The sequence below is a fragment of the Capricornis sumatraensis genome, chromosome 8 (assembly GCF_032405125.1).
Source record: "Capricornis sumatraensis isolate serow.1 chromosome 8, serow.2, whole genome shotgun sequence".
Lineage (NCBI taxonomy): Eukaryota > Metazoa > Chordata > Mammalia > Artiodactyla > Bovidae > Capricornis > Capricornis sumatraensis.
Genome location: NC_091076.1, coordinates 58,311,476 through 58,326,363, shown reverse-complemented (window position 1 = coordinate 58,326,363; position 14,888 = coordinate 58,311,476). Strand labels below are relative to the sequence as shown.

Sequence of the window (14,888 nt, the reverse complement as noted above, 5' to 3'; positions counted from 1 at the left end):
TGCTCCTTCCTAGTGCAGACTGGGGCCACGACAGGCGCCACGTGCCTGCCACTCTGTCCTTCAGGGACACCACTGCCACCTGCCTACCTCACCCTCCAGCCCAGCTGGGTCCGCACACACTGCGGCCCAAGCTCCCAGCCAGAGTCACCACCTATAGCCCCACTCAGCCCAAGAGGCCACTCAGTTAATGACAGCTCAGGAAACACTTTCTACGTTGCCAAGCCGGACTCAGAGAAGGCGGGAAACGCTGCTCCCGTGAAGCAATGTCACCCGCCCCACAGGACCCGGGATGTCCCAGCGGAGCCCCAGCGCCCACCACTCAACCGGGCCCTCGAGCCGAGGAGCCACGGCTTCCACGTGAGCAGCAGCACCTGGCCCTGCACTGCCCCGTCCCCCGCAGGAACCGCTCCCGGCTCCTGAGTTCAGAGCGAGCAGACCCCCAGACAGAAGCAGGGCGCAGAGCAGCTAGGGCACTGGGACCAGAGCCAGCAGCCCCTGGGCCAGCAGCCACTCCACCCAAAGGCGGCGCGCTCAGGAGGCAAGTGGGTCTCACCAAGGGCAGGGCGGCCTGGGGGCACCTCACAAGGAGCCCCACTTCCCACCAGTCAAGAACTGTCCCTCACTTCCTTGGCTCTTCAGTCTGGAAGGGCCCTACCTGAGCTAATGTCACTTGGATGGGCTTGTGAATCAGTGAGGTGCCGATTTTCCCTGCTTCACAAGGCCTGACAGGCCTGGACAGGTGGTGTAGGAAGCGCCAGCCTCTCCTGAACACCGACCACCTGCACACGGACACACACGCACACAGATACAGACACGCTCCGCAGCCTCCGCCGGCCCACCGCTACCTTCCTTCTCTGGGCCCTGGCTCTGTGCATGTGTGACTTGCTGTTTTAACCTGAACCTTTGAGGATACAAGTAGCATTTAGCACCGTAGGTCTAGCGGCCTTCACACTCACTCACTGGGAAGGCAGGTTCCTCCCCTAGGGCCTCCTATCTGGGAGGCCAAGGACACTGGCTCCCCTTGGAAACAGGCTCGCAGAAGAATGCAGAAGGGACCTTAACACTGGTGGGGAGGACGGCCTGGCTATTTTGAATCTGGTGGAACTGAATAACTGCCTGTTTATTTTTAGCAGGTCCATTTGCTAGGGAATAGATGCAGGCTGGCTGGCTTCCCAGTGGTCACACAGAGCCCAAGGCGGGCACGTGCCACAGCCCAAGACTGCAGCATTCACTTGGACTCCCCAGGATCTGCGGAGAAGGCAGTGGTACCCCACTCCAGTACTCCTGCCTGGACAAGCCTGTGGATGGAGGAGCCTGGTGGGCTGCGGTCCATGGGGTCGCTAGGAGTTGGACACGACTGAGCGCCTTCACTTTCATTTTTTACTTTCATGCACTGGAGAAAGAAATGGCAAGCCACTCCAGTGTTCTTGCCTGGAGAATCCCAGGGAAGGCGGAGCCTGGTGGGTTGCTGTCTATGGGGTCGCACAGAGTCAGACACGACTGAAGCGACTTAGCAGCAGCAGCAGCCCTAGGATCTGAAGAGAGTTCTTCCTTCTCCCAGAGGCACCTGCAGCTTCTCACAAGAGCTTGCTGCTGCTGCTAAGTCGCTTCAGTGGTGTCCGACCCCATGCGACCCCATAGCCGGCAGCCCACCAGCTCCTCTGTCCCTGGGATTCTCCAGGCAAGAATACTGGAGTGGATTGTCATTTCCTTCTCCAATGCATGCATGCATGCTAAATCGCTTCTGTCGTGTCTGACTCTGTGTGACCCTATGGACAGCAGCCCACCAGACTCCTCCGTCCACAGGTTTCTCTAGGCAAGAATACTGGAGTGGGTTGCCATTTCCTTCTCCACAGAAGAGCTTACCCCTGGAGAAATACTGGTCTCACCCCCAAGCCTGATGACCAGTCCAGTCACTGCAGTCTAGAGCCTTCTGCTAAATAAGAAGGCAAATTTCCAGATTTATTAAACAAGAAAACAAGCGTTGGTCCCAGTAACTAAGTCAACTTGGCTGCGGTTATTGTTAGAAAAAGAGTGGCATGTGATTCATGATGGGGTGGGGCGGGGGAACTGATCGTAACGCAAGAGCCGAGGGAACACCGAGAGACAAGTCCAGTGTGGGCTTGGGCCTAGACCCACTCCTGGGTTCTGAATGGACTGTCATACACTCTCCAAGTGGAAACCAGAACGTCTCTTCCCTTATTCCAGCATGATGTGTTACGGTCCCGGGGTGTTCACCAACAGGGGGCGTTAGACACCCCACCTATAGAGTGTCCAGCACATCAAACCCTTGCTAAGGAGCTTCTCCTCTTAAGGGGTCCCTTCCAAGGACAGGAAATAGCTACATGACCCAGCACTTGCTGCCACCACCTTCACAGAACAGCAGGCTGCTGGCTGGGCCAACATCACCCCCACCGTCCCGCCCCACTCACCACCCTCCACCCCGGGGAAAGGTCACACACAGAGGTCTTTGTATAGGACTACCAGGGTGTCTCTGGATTTGTACAGGACGGACTTACCCAATTACTCACCAGGCTGAGGTTATGCACATACATTTAAACCATGCAAATAAAAACTTCCTGTCACCAGAAGCTCACAATGCCGATGGAAGACTCTGGGTGTCTCTCACACACAGAACTGCACCAAGCTGAGCCCACTTCAGAAGGAGCAAAGAGAACTCCCCCAGGAGGCTGTCTCAAAGAAGGCCAGGATCTCCTTAGGTTGTAATGGGGCTAACAAGAGAAACAGCTTCTAAACCAACACACGCTGGGAGGTGAAGGGGGCAGCAGAGAGGGGAAGAAAGAGTCAGGAGCCAGAGCCAAAAGCTGGTGGGGGAGGACACCTCTGTGACCTCTGCTGTGAGGACAAGGAAGGCAGGAAGAAGTTGTGGCAGCTGAGACTCAGCCAGAGCACAGCAGGTGGCAAGACGCAAAGGCCTGGGCCATCCCCGAGGGGCGATCGCAGGCTAGGACTGGAGGCCACTTAGTCACAAGGGGCTCCTGAGCACTGCAAATGGGACCAGGGCGACAGAGGAACTGAACCTTAAATTTAATGTCAACTTAAACCCAAACAGCCACGTGCAGCGAGTGGCGACCTAGCGTCCTGAGCACAGACGCGGTGCTAGAGGGCGTCCTCAAGGGCCTGAAGGAGACACGAGGGCCGGATCAATGCCACAATGGCCAGCGCCTACCTTGCCGGGCAGAGTGTGATCCTCCCCCTGAGGGTGGGGGATGATGGTGCGCTGGGCCGCGGACCCTCAGCAGCATGACTGAGGCCCCGCAATCAGAGTGCCGCGGCCATGCTCAGGCGGTTGGTCTCGCCCAGCCCGTGCTCACAGGGTTGTTACCTTCATCCTTAGGGGGACTGGCTGGGCTGACTCATGTCGGCACCCTAGAGATTCCACACTAGCTCAGAGAGGCTGCCTCCACACCCTCCATTGTGATGGTCCAGCGCAGCAGCAGGCAGCCAGCGTGGCCAGCCCCACCACACTGCCCACCCTGGCGGGACCCACGGTCCCACAAGTCACAGGGCGCATCCCGGGTGCCCTCCAGGAGACTGGAGCCTTCTCCCAGTAATGTCTGGGTGAGAGGATCTGCTCAGGGAAGCCTTCTCCTGCTGAAGCAGAAACTTGGGATCTGGTACCAGAGCTCCAGTAAGAAGTCAGAAGCAAAACATCCCATCTGGACATGGTCTCAAATCAAGCCCTCCTCCAGCTCAATTCAAAATTAAACTTCCAGTTTGCAAAACTTCAGAAACCCACGCAAGGAACACCCCAAATCCCCCCACTCCTCTGACTAAACCCACAACCATCTAGCGTCTCTCAGCTTCAGGAGATAAAATCAGCATCTCCTACAAAAACCTTCCCACTGCATCCCTGAACAACGATGTCACACCCATCCTGCCCCTCATCCCTGGCTTCTGGCAACCTTCTTGCTTTACCAGTGAATTCTGACAGATCTCTGAGGACGGTGACAGATCAGGTGCCAGGGTAGTGCCCCCAGGCACGCGGAGCTCCCACCCATGACCGCAGAACGCAAGACTGCCCCAAGATATGCAGGTGCGCGTGGATAGCAAGCTCACCCAAAAGCCAGGAAGGACGGCACACGCCTGCAAGAGGGAGCAGAAAAGATGCTGAGGAGAGGCAACAGTCGCACAGAGGGCTAAGACACTGACTTCCCAAATGGCAGACAGTGCGACAGGACCAACTCAGAAATGACCCAAACGCATAAGGTAATTTCTACTCAACAAAAAATTCATTGGTGCCAACAAGGTACAAAGTTCAGCGGGGCACAGACATGAACCAGACAGAAACACGGCCCTCTTCCAAGCCTTTTGGTTTCTTCAGGGGAAAATCCCCCAGTGACCTCTTCCTCAGTTGGTCTGGTACTGCCACTGGCCAACTGACAAGTTCAGCTCGAGAGGTTGGGGGTGGATCTGGCCACATGTCCCAAACTTGACTGTCCTGGGGTAAGGGAAGCCACGAGCATGAACGGCAGCACTGAGACAGTCGAGCAGGGCGGGGTGCCCGTTCAGCACACAGACTTTCATGCCCGCCACTACCCGGTACCCAAATCTGGACCCCCTCTCATTTCAACTACTCCGAGAGTGAAGCCGGTCTTTTGCAGGCGAGGACTGATAGAAGGGATCCGAGGGCCTGGCTTTCTCTGCCGTCTTTCCACCAACCCTGCGCCTTCAGCCGCACAGCCCCAACTCCTGCCTTCAAAGGGGCTTGTCCTTGTGCTCAGAGCAGCTTGCTTCTGGTTGGCTGCCCACCTTCACACGTGTCCTCACCAAGACAAGGGAGTAAAACCAGAAAGGAGGGGAAGGAAGCAACACAAGAGAAGGGGAGGAGGAGGTTCCAGGACGCAGAGGCCCGGGGATGCTGAGCACGCGGTGTGCATGAGAGCTTCCCACAAGCAGACCGCAGTGGCCAAGGCCCAGGGGAGAGCCAGGGGCTGGAGAGATTCAAAGAACACCAACCTACAGAAACACAGGAAATCAACTAGGGGAAGAGGAGGAAGGGAGACGACCAGAGAGGAAACTCGGAGAAGCAAGAACTCTGCAGCCATGGCAATATAAATACCACAACTCTGTAACGTGACCAAATGCTGAGCTGCCCCTCTACTGAGACGATGACGGGGGGAAATGGGTAGGAATGGGCCAAGTCCATATCTTCCAGAGTAGTGGACGCAGAACCCGAGGACAGAGCCTACACGGCCGTGAATGTGCGCGGGTTTGGATCTGCAGAGGTCTGGATCCGACTCCCAGGAGACCCAGAGACTGCTGTGCAGAAGTACTCGGGAGGGAGGCCAGCCCCCTCCAGAAGGGGTCAGGACAGGTGGGCGAGCACGCTGGGCAAAGGGCTGTTCTTTCAAACCTCAGCAGAGTCAAGTCAAATCTTTCTACAAGTAACCCTATGATAAAAAATTAATACATCCCTAAGTGTTAACTACAATGGATGTTCTATTACCATACAACTTTTACCTATGTGATTAATATGTGTTAGTGCTAATCCAACTATGTACAAACTTATACTGCTTTATTTTCAAATACTAACTGATAGCAATCTCACTTCAAGAAATCCCCAACTGCCCCCTGACACACAGCAACAATCAGAAAGAGAACATGCTTACTGAGGGCAAGCTAGCCTCAGGCAGCAGAACCCCTCAGAGCCAGCAGTTTAACAAAGATTAAATACCCACAGGGAGCCAGGTTCCACTGCAGATGGGGGAGCCCTCAGGAAGCAAAGATGGAGGGAGGGGTAGGGAGTCACATTTCAAGGAACAAGATAACACTGCAGAGATGTGGGAACGCGTGTAAGAAACCCACAGCCTCTCAACAAGTTCAGAGCGCCGAGGCCTGGGCATCCCCCGTGCGATGGATTAACCACATTCCTGTGCATCCTTACTATCACCCTGCTTATGAAACTTCTATGCAGAGCACATCATGAGAAACACTGGGCTGGAAGAAGCACAAGCTGGAATCAAGATTGCCAGCAGAAATATCAATAACCTCAGATATGCAGATGACGCCACCCTCATGGCAGAAAGTGAAGAACTAAAGAGCCTCTTGATGAAACTGAAAGAGGAGAGTGAAAAAGTTGGCTTAAAGCTCAACATTCAGAAAATGAAGATCCTGGCATCTGGTCCCATCACTTCATGGGAAATAGATGGGGAAACAGGGGCTGACTTTGTTTTTTTTTGAACTCCAAAATCACTGCAGATGGTGATTGCAGCCATGAAATTAAAAGACGCTTACTCCCTGGAAGGAAAGTTACGACCAGCCTAGACAGCATATTAAAAAGCAGACATGACTTTGCCAACAAAGGTCCATCTAGTCAAGGCTATGGTTTTTCCAGTGATCACATATGGATGTGAGAGTTGGACCGTGAAGAAAGCTGAGTGCTCAACAATTGATGCTTTTGAACTGTGGTGTTGGAGAAGACTCTTGAGAGTCCTTGGACTGTAAGGAGATCCAACCAGTCCATCCTAAAGGAAATCAGTCTGAACATTCATTGCAACAACTGATGCTGAAGCTGAAACTGCAATAATTTGGCCATCTGATGCGAAGAGCTGACTCATTTGAAAAGACCCTGATGCTGAGAAAGATTGAGGGCAGGAGGAGAAGGGGACGACAGAGGATGAAACGGCTGGATGGCATCACCGACTCAATGGACATGGGTTTGGGTGGACTCAGGGAGTTGGTGATGGCCAGGGAGGCCTGGCGTGCTGCAGTCCACGGGGTCGCAAGGAGTCAGACACGACTGAGTGACTGAACTGAACTGCATCCTGAACGGAACCAGCTAGGAGAGCTGAGAAAAGTGTTGAGCAGTTTAAACGAGGAGCCCGGGCTGAGGCAAGCAGGATAAAGCCTACCCCGGAGAGGGGGAGCTTTAGCTCTAGACAGCATGGTCAGAGAAGGTCTCTGCAGAAGTGGCAGCAGCGTGACCAGCAAGGAGTAGCTCTGCCAAGACCTGAGAGGATGGGAAAGGAGGGGGAGAAGCCAAGCCAGAGTCCTGCGGCAGTCACAAGCCTGGCTGACTCAAGAGCCAGCCAGAAGCGGAGGGCAGGGCAGGACTGCGGGCCGCTGCCCGAGGAGCCGTTTCTGGCACCGCTGGGCAGACGCTGAGCTAAAGGCTAAGGTCCTGGGGGAACAGGCTCACCCAACTCCCTCCAGAGAGGGCACCCCAAGAGCCACGGGACTGCAGGTTCTTAATAAACAGAAGCCGACTGCAGAATCCATTCCAGGACAGAGCGCCTCTGCGGCTGGTAGCACAGCAGGGACCCACAGGGTGTGACAAGAGGTTCCCTCAGCAAATTCATCTGCCAGGAAGCCCCGGGGGCACACCCCTCATTGCCCTTGGGGAACTGGAGCTAAGCTCTTACCCTCAGCCCTTCACACCTTCAAACGAATCTGTCAGAATAAGGGGGCCCAGACCCCCTCTGCAGAGGGGGATTGGGGACAGAGGGCAGCGACGGACAGACACAGGCACAGACAGACACACACATACACGCAGCCCCACAGAAGCCCTTGCCGCTTTTTTCAATCAGACTTTGCGAAAACAATCTTGCTCTCCAGCCAACATAAACCATAGGCAACAGAGGACCTTATATGGCCCGAAGCTTCCTTAATCAGAAACAGGGAGAGGGGCTGGAGCCGGCAGCTCCGAGTCAGAGGAAAGAAGGAACGAGGGAGCAGGGTGAGGAAGGAGGGCGATGAGGGACAAAACGTATTCGTCAGCCCCCTTTGTCCTCTCTTTTGGGCCTCAGTGACTCCCCCAGGAAGAACTCCCCGTGAACGGCATGAGTTTCCCTTCTCTCGTGGTTTTCTTTTGGCTTAAGCCAGAGGATGCCAGCTTCCAGGCTGCGGTTCTTTAGTGGCCAGTCCTCAGGCTGGGTGACTTCCCATGGAAACAGAACCCAGGCACTGGGCCATCCTTCCCCAGGATGGCAGTCCTGACCTACAAGCGTCCGCTCAGAGGGCTGCCTCGGTCACATGTCTGCCTGCCCAGGAGACAGGGCTGGGTCCCTGCCACAGGTCCGGATAGAAGCGGCAGCCCCAGGAGTGGCCACCCCCACCCCCACAGCCCCCCCACGGTCTCCAGGGGGCTTTCTTCTCCTTCCTCCCTGATTAAGAGGCGGAGGCTTTGGCGCTAGGACCTGCCCCACACACTGAAGCCGCATGCACTTGGCCCTCCTAAAGGAACTGCCTGCTAAAAATAGCACGACAGCACATGCCTGGCCAGGCGGCCGCACCAAAGCCAAAGGACAAAGCGAGGAGGCTATGCTCAGGCCCAGCCCATGCAGCTCTGGGCAAGCCACTCCTTTCTCTTTGGAGAGACAGGAAGGGGGAGGTGAGGGGGGTGGAAATCCACAGGGTGGGAGATGGGGGTGGAAACCTGTCCTCCAAGCCAAGGCTGGAGGGAAGTGATGGGGGCGGCCTGGGGCAGAGGGCTGGGCAGCCTCCTCCAACAGGGACCAAGCTGCTCTGGGCTGCAGCCTGCTGAGGGCCAGGGGACCGTCCTGTGACCCTGTGCGAGGTCTGACAGACCACACTATTATTAGCCAAGGACTGAGTGGCTTCATGATGGCCTTTTCAGCCAGGTGACTGAACTAAGCCATAGAGTCTTCAGAGCAGTTTTCCAGGCCCTAAGGCAGGGCCACCTCGCTTAGGAGGCTGTCTCCTCTTAGTCACTGCCATTATTGTACAGCTTGAAGGCACTGGATGGTTGCATAATTCTGATGATAAAAACACTGGAAATACAAGGGCGTTAAAGATCCTTAACTCCCGTTTCCCATAAAATAACACTGAAAGAAATGAGATACAAATACCTCCCTCCTAGGGCTGAATGAGGCTGGAATGATCTAACAGTCTGACTCAGTTTGTGGGATAAATAAATTTACATTTTAAAAGCCTGGTTTCACTTTCTGGATGAGGATGGAAGGGTAACGACAGGGCAGTTAATAAGAAAGCGCCTGAAAGGGTCTGACCCAGCCCAGCCCTGTATTCTGAAATCAGCTTCCTTTTCTCAGGGCCTTGGCTTCCACATACACAAAACTAGAAATTCTTAACTTCATAGGGATGAGAGAGAATAAAAAGGGAATAATTTGCAAAAACCCTTCTAAGTTATCAGGTATACAGCAGATGCTCAATAAATGCCTTATAAATCTTCTACTGTCAGGCTCCAAGAAGAGTTCACATATGCCAAAGGCCAGTCTAGCAGGGTTCAAACTAAGCACACCCAGGACTAGATGAGGGGCATATGGAAACAAAGCCCACTCCCCAGAGCCAGACCCACACCAAGACTTGGGGATCCCCACTGGGAACCCACTCTCCCAAAGCCTTCGGTAAAGAGAGGCTTCCCACCGCTGAGACGGCTGCAGGGACAGAATGAAAGTAACACTCGTCTGTAAGGTGCGCGCAACCTGGCTTAGAAAGGCCCACGCTGGGACCCTGCAAAAGTCACCAGGCGACTGAAGGACCAAACAGCAGTCCTGCTGACAGGATGGCCAAGGCCAATGACACGGGCCTTGGAGGAGCGAGGACCTTACAATGATGAAGAGTCTCTCAAGCCAAGATGGCTTTCCAAAGGCTTAGCGTCCCGCCCTTCGCTTCTCACTCCCATCGCCAGACCCCTTGCTACACGCCTCTCTCACATAATTGATCACTGCCCTCCAAACTGGCAGACCAGAACTTGCTTCTGAACATGCCATGGAGAGAGATGATAAATAACTTGTCACCAAAGATGTTGGGTTTGCAGAATATAGAAGACTAAGGCCAAACATGTGATGCTTTACAAAGTGAGACAATGACGCTTTTAGAGTTGGGCAAAGAACTAAGACCAGTGCTGTCCAACAGAACTTTCTGTGATGATGAAAACGTTCCTGACCTGCACTGTCCAGTACCGCAGCCCTGGGCCACATGAAGCTACGTGAGCATGTGAAATGTGGCTAATGTCACCAAGGAGCCAATTCTTAAATTCTTCTTAATGCTCTGAAAAGCTTAAATTTAACTAGCCACCCATAACTAGTAGCTATCTATAGGACAAGGCAGCTCTACACCCTCAGCCCTAAGGATGGATTCAGGAAAATAAAGATACAGTAAAAAAATAAAACCATTTAATACAGTAGCACCTGAGAGCTACGTGAACTTCAAATGCACTTAAAACAGTGGACTGACATTTTTTAGTCTTTGGCTTGTACTATCCTGGCATCCCTGGCCCAAATATACCCCACCCTGCAGGCAACTCCGCCTCCCAGCAGCTATAAGGGGCAGACTAACTCCAGGGCTCCCAGAAGCACGATCTGAACGCATTTTATGCTAACTTCATTTCCCCAGCTGCAGAAATGGAGACCTGCCCGAACTCCAGCCAGGTTTCAGCCTTGAAAGCTGTAGAGACCTCAACCTCCACTCCACCCTGCCACCCCCAATCAAGACTCCTGTTAGCTAAACCCTCAGGGATGAAACAAGCCCTCAGCACTGCTCAGCTTTACTTCCAGAACTTTCCTGGGGCCCTGTTCTGTTCCTAAGTGCATGGGCCTCAGTGAGGACCAGTTAAGCGGAGGCAGCCAACCTGTACTGCCAGATGGGGACAGCAAGTTTTAGCATCAACTTCTGCAAACTTATCAAACTGAGCTGTAGAAACATTCAAGTGGCAAGAATTGAACAGAACAAAGACCACTTAGTAGAACCATACAGGAGAGGAAAAGGACATCTTGAAAGGTCCTTAAGACTAAAAGCAGTCCTCAGAATGCTGAACGGTAACACACACTCTTTTTACTGCAAGAATCTGCTTAGGAAGCAACAGACAGAAAAGGTGAAAACCCCATGGACTTGACGACCCCTTGTTCTCCTCACAAAAGCCCTCCAGAGGACCGAGTGTAAGTCCAAACCCAAATTTAGTCAGTTTCTCTATCCTTCAATTTGTATTTCTATTTGCCACTGAAACAATCCCGAAAGACCTCCAGCTTCACCCTCCTCAACTGTACTCAGAAATGTGAGGATTAAAGGGTTAGGGAGGCACCTGCTTGTAACTCACCTCACAGAGTAACTATCAAGGAAAAGGCGTCCCCTAAATTTTAGCTTCTGTCTCCACAAGTGACTTCTCCAGCCCCTCTGTCCTACCCAAAGCACTGTGCTTCTTCTGCACTGCCCAAATTTAAAATTAGGTACGAGGGCCAGGTGGTTTGCTCAGTGAGAATGCCACACACAATCGGTACTTGATGTTAATAATCAAAGGTGAAATCTGTGTGAGGCAGAAAGTGATGTAGATGAAAAGACGTGCCCTAGGAATGAAGCTCTGGGATTAAAATATATCCCACACAGATTAGCAACTCAAATAGTATGAGACAATTTCAAGGAGCTAAGAGGCCCATAAGGACCAACCTCTTCCCCAGAGGAGAGAAACTCCCTAGATAGCAGAGTGAAGGCATTAACTCACACCCAAACTTCCCCACCAGAGCACAACAGTCCACACTGCAGAGAAGACCCCTCATTCAAGACTCACAGGGAAGATTAGGAAAGAAGCACTTGGGAAGAATGGGCTGGAAAGCACCAGCTCACCAGGCACGTGGCTTGAGCCAGGAGGCTGGCGGGCAATGTGTAGGAAGCCAATTTTTCCTCCTTCCAACCAAGTTTCCAGGTGAGAGGTTGGGGAATAGAGACCTTTTATTAATATTCAAGTCACTTAACAGATTGAAGAGAAACAAAGTCAGTCTCAGAGACTCTTTAGAAGGAGGGAAAAAAAAATTATGTGTGAGTACCCAACATGTGCCCTGGGTACATGTGCCGCGCCCCACAAATATTATCTCAATTTGTTTTGAGGATGAAAGAAGACTGAAAAGCTTAAAACTAGCCTACACCCACAAATGATGATTTTGACCTGGCCTGGGTTCAACGCCCAAGAATAATTTGCATTACTAGGTAGAATAAATTACTTTAAAATATTAACGCTGAGCAATCTTAAAATGGAGACATATCTCCTTGGCACCTGAGCAGCCACTTTCAACAGACATCCTCACTGACACCATGCAGTGGCCAAGTACTTCCTAGAAACAGATAGTCAAGGAAGAACAGATAGTCAAACAAAGAGCTAGACCGTAGACCAGTCTCACTCACAGGCTGGGAGGGGATCAGTTATCTGCGACTTCAGGGGGCCATCACCTGAAAATTCGTGTGACAACAGAGCCTATTTAATTCAGACAGGCACCACGGCTTCAAAGATTTGCATACCTGTAGGATCCAGAGAACCTACTATAGCCCAAGGCCATTCTTCAACTAAACACACACCCAGGAGTTATTACCCAGAACCCATAAAGGAAGTTCAGAAGTTAAAGAGAAAAGGTTCAACACAAGTCAAAAAAAAGCTCCCCCAAGACTACTTCACTTGTCTCCAGTGCTAAGAATGTCTTAAATCATCAGCAGGTGAATCCCTTGAACTTCAAGAACAGAGGAATTTGACAGACGGGCACATCATGCTCCCCTCTCTGCACTTCAAAGATGCTCTGTACCTTTAAGAGCAAAGGGGATGGGCAGTGAGTGCTAAGAGCTCAAACTTCTAACTAGAATTTAAAAGAAAATTATTTGGGAAGGACTTAAAAGAATATGGCAGCGAGGTAAGGTTACTAGTTCCCAGAATTGACAGCTTTTTGTGAATGGGGTTTCTTGATCAATAATTTCGACAAAGGAGGTGGGGGTATTGGAGAGCAAACCAACCAACAGATATGACTGTACCGAGTGTCCAGCAACCCAGATTAACCTACAGGAGATACATTTAAACACCAGACAGCCTGTACTTCCCCAGGGGAAAGACAGCTAGTTCAACCTCAGGGCTCTGCCCCTACACCCGACACGGCTTGAGAGGCCTCCTCTGACACCTGGAGTTATCTATACCGGGCTGGTGTTAGCTGAGGACGAGGGGGCAAGAAGGCGCCCGCCAACCTCGTCATCTCCGCGGGAAAGGGAGACCGCGAAACGCGCGGTCTTCCCAGCCAGTCGACTGGGCACCACCTGCCACCAACAGCTCCTGTCCTTCTCTGGGCCTCCTCCGCGCGTGGGAAATAGGAGCGAACGTACCCAAGGTGGCACAAAACAGGAGAGCTGGTGAAAGCTCGCCCCCGAGGCATCCAGACCAAAGCCTGCCCACGCACACTGGGACCTGTGACCCCGAAACCAGCGTACTCCCGCCGGGCCGAGCGGGGCGCGGGAGCCAGGCGCCCTGGGGCGCGAGGTCAGCGGGAGCCCGGGACCGCACGCCTCCGCCTCCCCGGACACCCTATAAAGGGGCTGGGAGAGACTGTCCTCGAGAGAGACACCAAGCCTTCGATACCGGGACCCTAAACCTTCCTCCTCCCGTAACAGGGTTCCAAGCACAGCCGATCTCCGAGCTCAGCCTCGCGGTCCCGCAGACCGAGACCCCGTGCCCTGAGTTTGCCGCGTGCCGCTCCCAGGGGCTGGGCTGCCCGCTCGGGTGTGCCACCGCGGGGCCTCGGTGCGGCGAAACCCGGGGCACGACGGGGGAGCCCAGAAGTTGGGGGAGCTCTCTGAAGTGGCCAGCTCAGCTCCAACCCCGGAGGAGGCGGGGGAAGGGCGCCCGCGGGCCTTCGGACACTCCCGCGCCCTTGTGAGCACCTGGCCCTGCCCGCCGCCGCCGCCTCTCTCGGCGCAGGCCGGGCGCACGCGACCTTTGAAAGGGAAACGCGCGCGAGGCCGGGCGACCTTGGGTGGGACGCACCGGCGTCCGCGCCCCGGGAGGGTGTGAGCCGCAGCTCGGGGAAAGTTAAGCCGCGGAGAGGGGTACGGAGCGCCGTGCTCGCGATTCCCGCCCCCCGGGGACGGGGACGCGCGCGGGGGGCCCGCGAGGCTGCCGAGGGCGGCCGCGGCGGTCACCAGAGGCGCGTCAGGAGGGGACGGCGGGGCGCGCGGGCGGCGGGAAGGAGAGGGCCTGCCTGACAGGCGGCGACGGCCCGGGCGCCTGAGCGCCGCCCCGACGGCGCCGCCCCCGGGGCCCCCGCAGGTGCTCCCCGTTTCACCGGCGGCCCCCACTCACCGCTCCTCGGCCCCCGTCAGGGTGCAGAGTCCTCGCGCCGCCGCCGCCCCCCCGGCCCCCGGCCCCCGCCTCTACCGCGCGGCCCCTCAGCGCAGCGCCCCAGCCGCTCCCCCACGTGCTCGGCCGGGCCGGGGGAACACAGACACATTAAATACCGAGGACGCGCGGCGACGTGCCCGCGGCGCGACGCAGGCCCCGCCCCCCGCCCTCGTGCCCCGACGCCGGCCCGCCGCCCCTGCGCGTGCGCGCCGCTCCCGGCCGCGCCAGAGGGGGCGCGGTCTAGAGCGCTCCGCCGCCGCCCGCCGGCCGCCGCCCGCCGCCGCCGGGCGCTGCCGGTGCTCTCGCGAGATGAGCTGTCGTCTCGGTGGGGCTCGGGAGACAGGCCGCGCTGGATGCTCTGGGACGCTTCTCGCGCGTTTCCGTCGGTGAAGCTCCCGAGCTCTGCGCGCCTTCGCCCGCCTCGGCCGCGGGCGGTCTCCGGGGCTGGTGAGACCGTCTGCCTGCCTCGGGAGGCCCCTGGAACAGGCAGGGGGGCCGCTGATGGGCAGCGCTTCCCTCGCCTTCACTTAAATAGATGTATTGTGTGATTCATCATGGCATTGTACGTGATTTGGTGATATTTAATAATTGCACGGTAATTGCATAATGGGAGTGCCTGTCACAACTCAAATGTCACTCTTGCCCCTTTTCACAATTTCGTGATGTCGAAGTGACACACTTTGGTCTAAAGCCGGTTGGGATTTGGAATAATTCTTGCCAAGAGGAAACTTAGGAAAATAAATTGCTCCCCCCAACCCCCCCCCGTACAGGTGGACAGGGTCGGGTTCCCGCTGGCCAGGGG

At 54.9% G+C, this 14,888-nt stretch overlaps 1 protein-coding gene across 1 annotated transcript in view; it reads right to left on the bottom strand.

Moving 5' to 3' along the window:
• AKAP1 (A-kinase anchoring protein 1) overlaps positions 1–14,143 on the bottom strand; it is a 31,231-nt gene extending 17,088 nt beyond the window's left edge. The window contains exon 1 of the mRNA XM_068977717.1: positions 14,048–14,143. The gene's annotated coding sequence lies outside the window, so the exon portion shown is untranslated. The remainder of the gene's footprint in view (positions 1–14,047) is intronic.
• Positions 14,144–14,888: the final 745 nt, after the last annotated feature.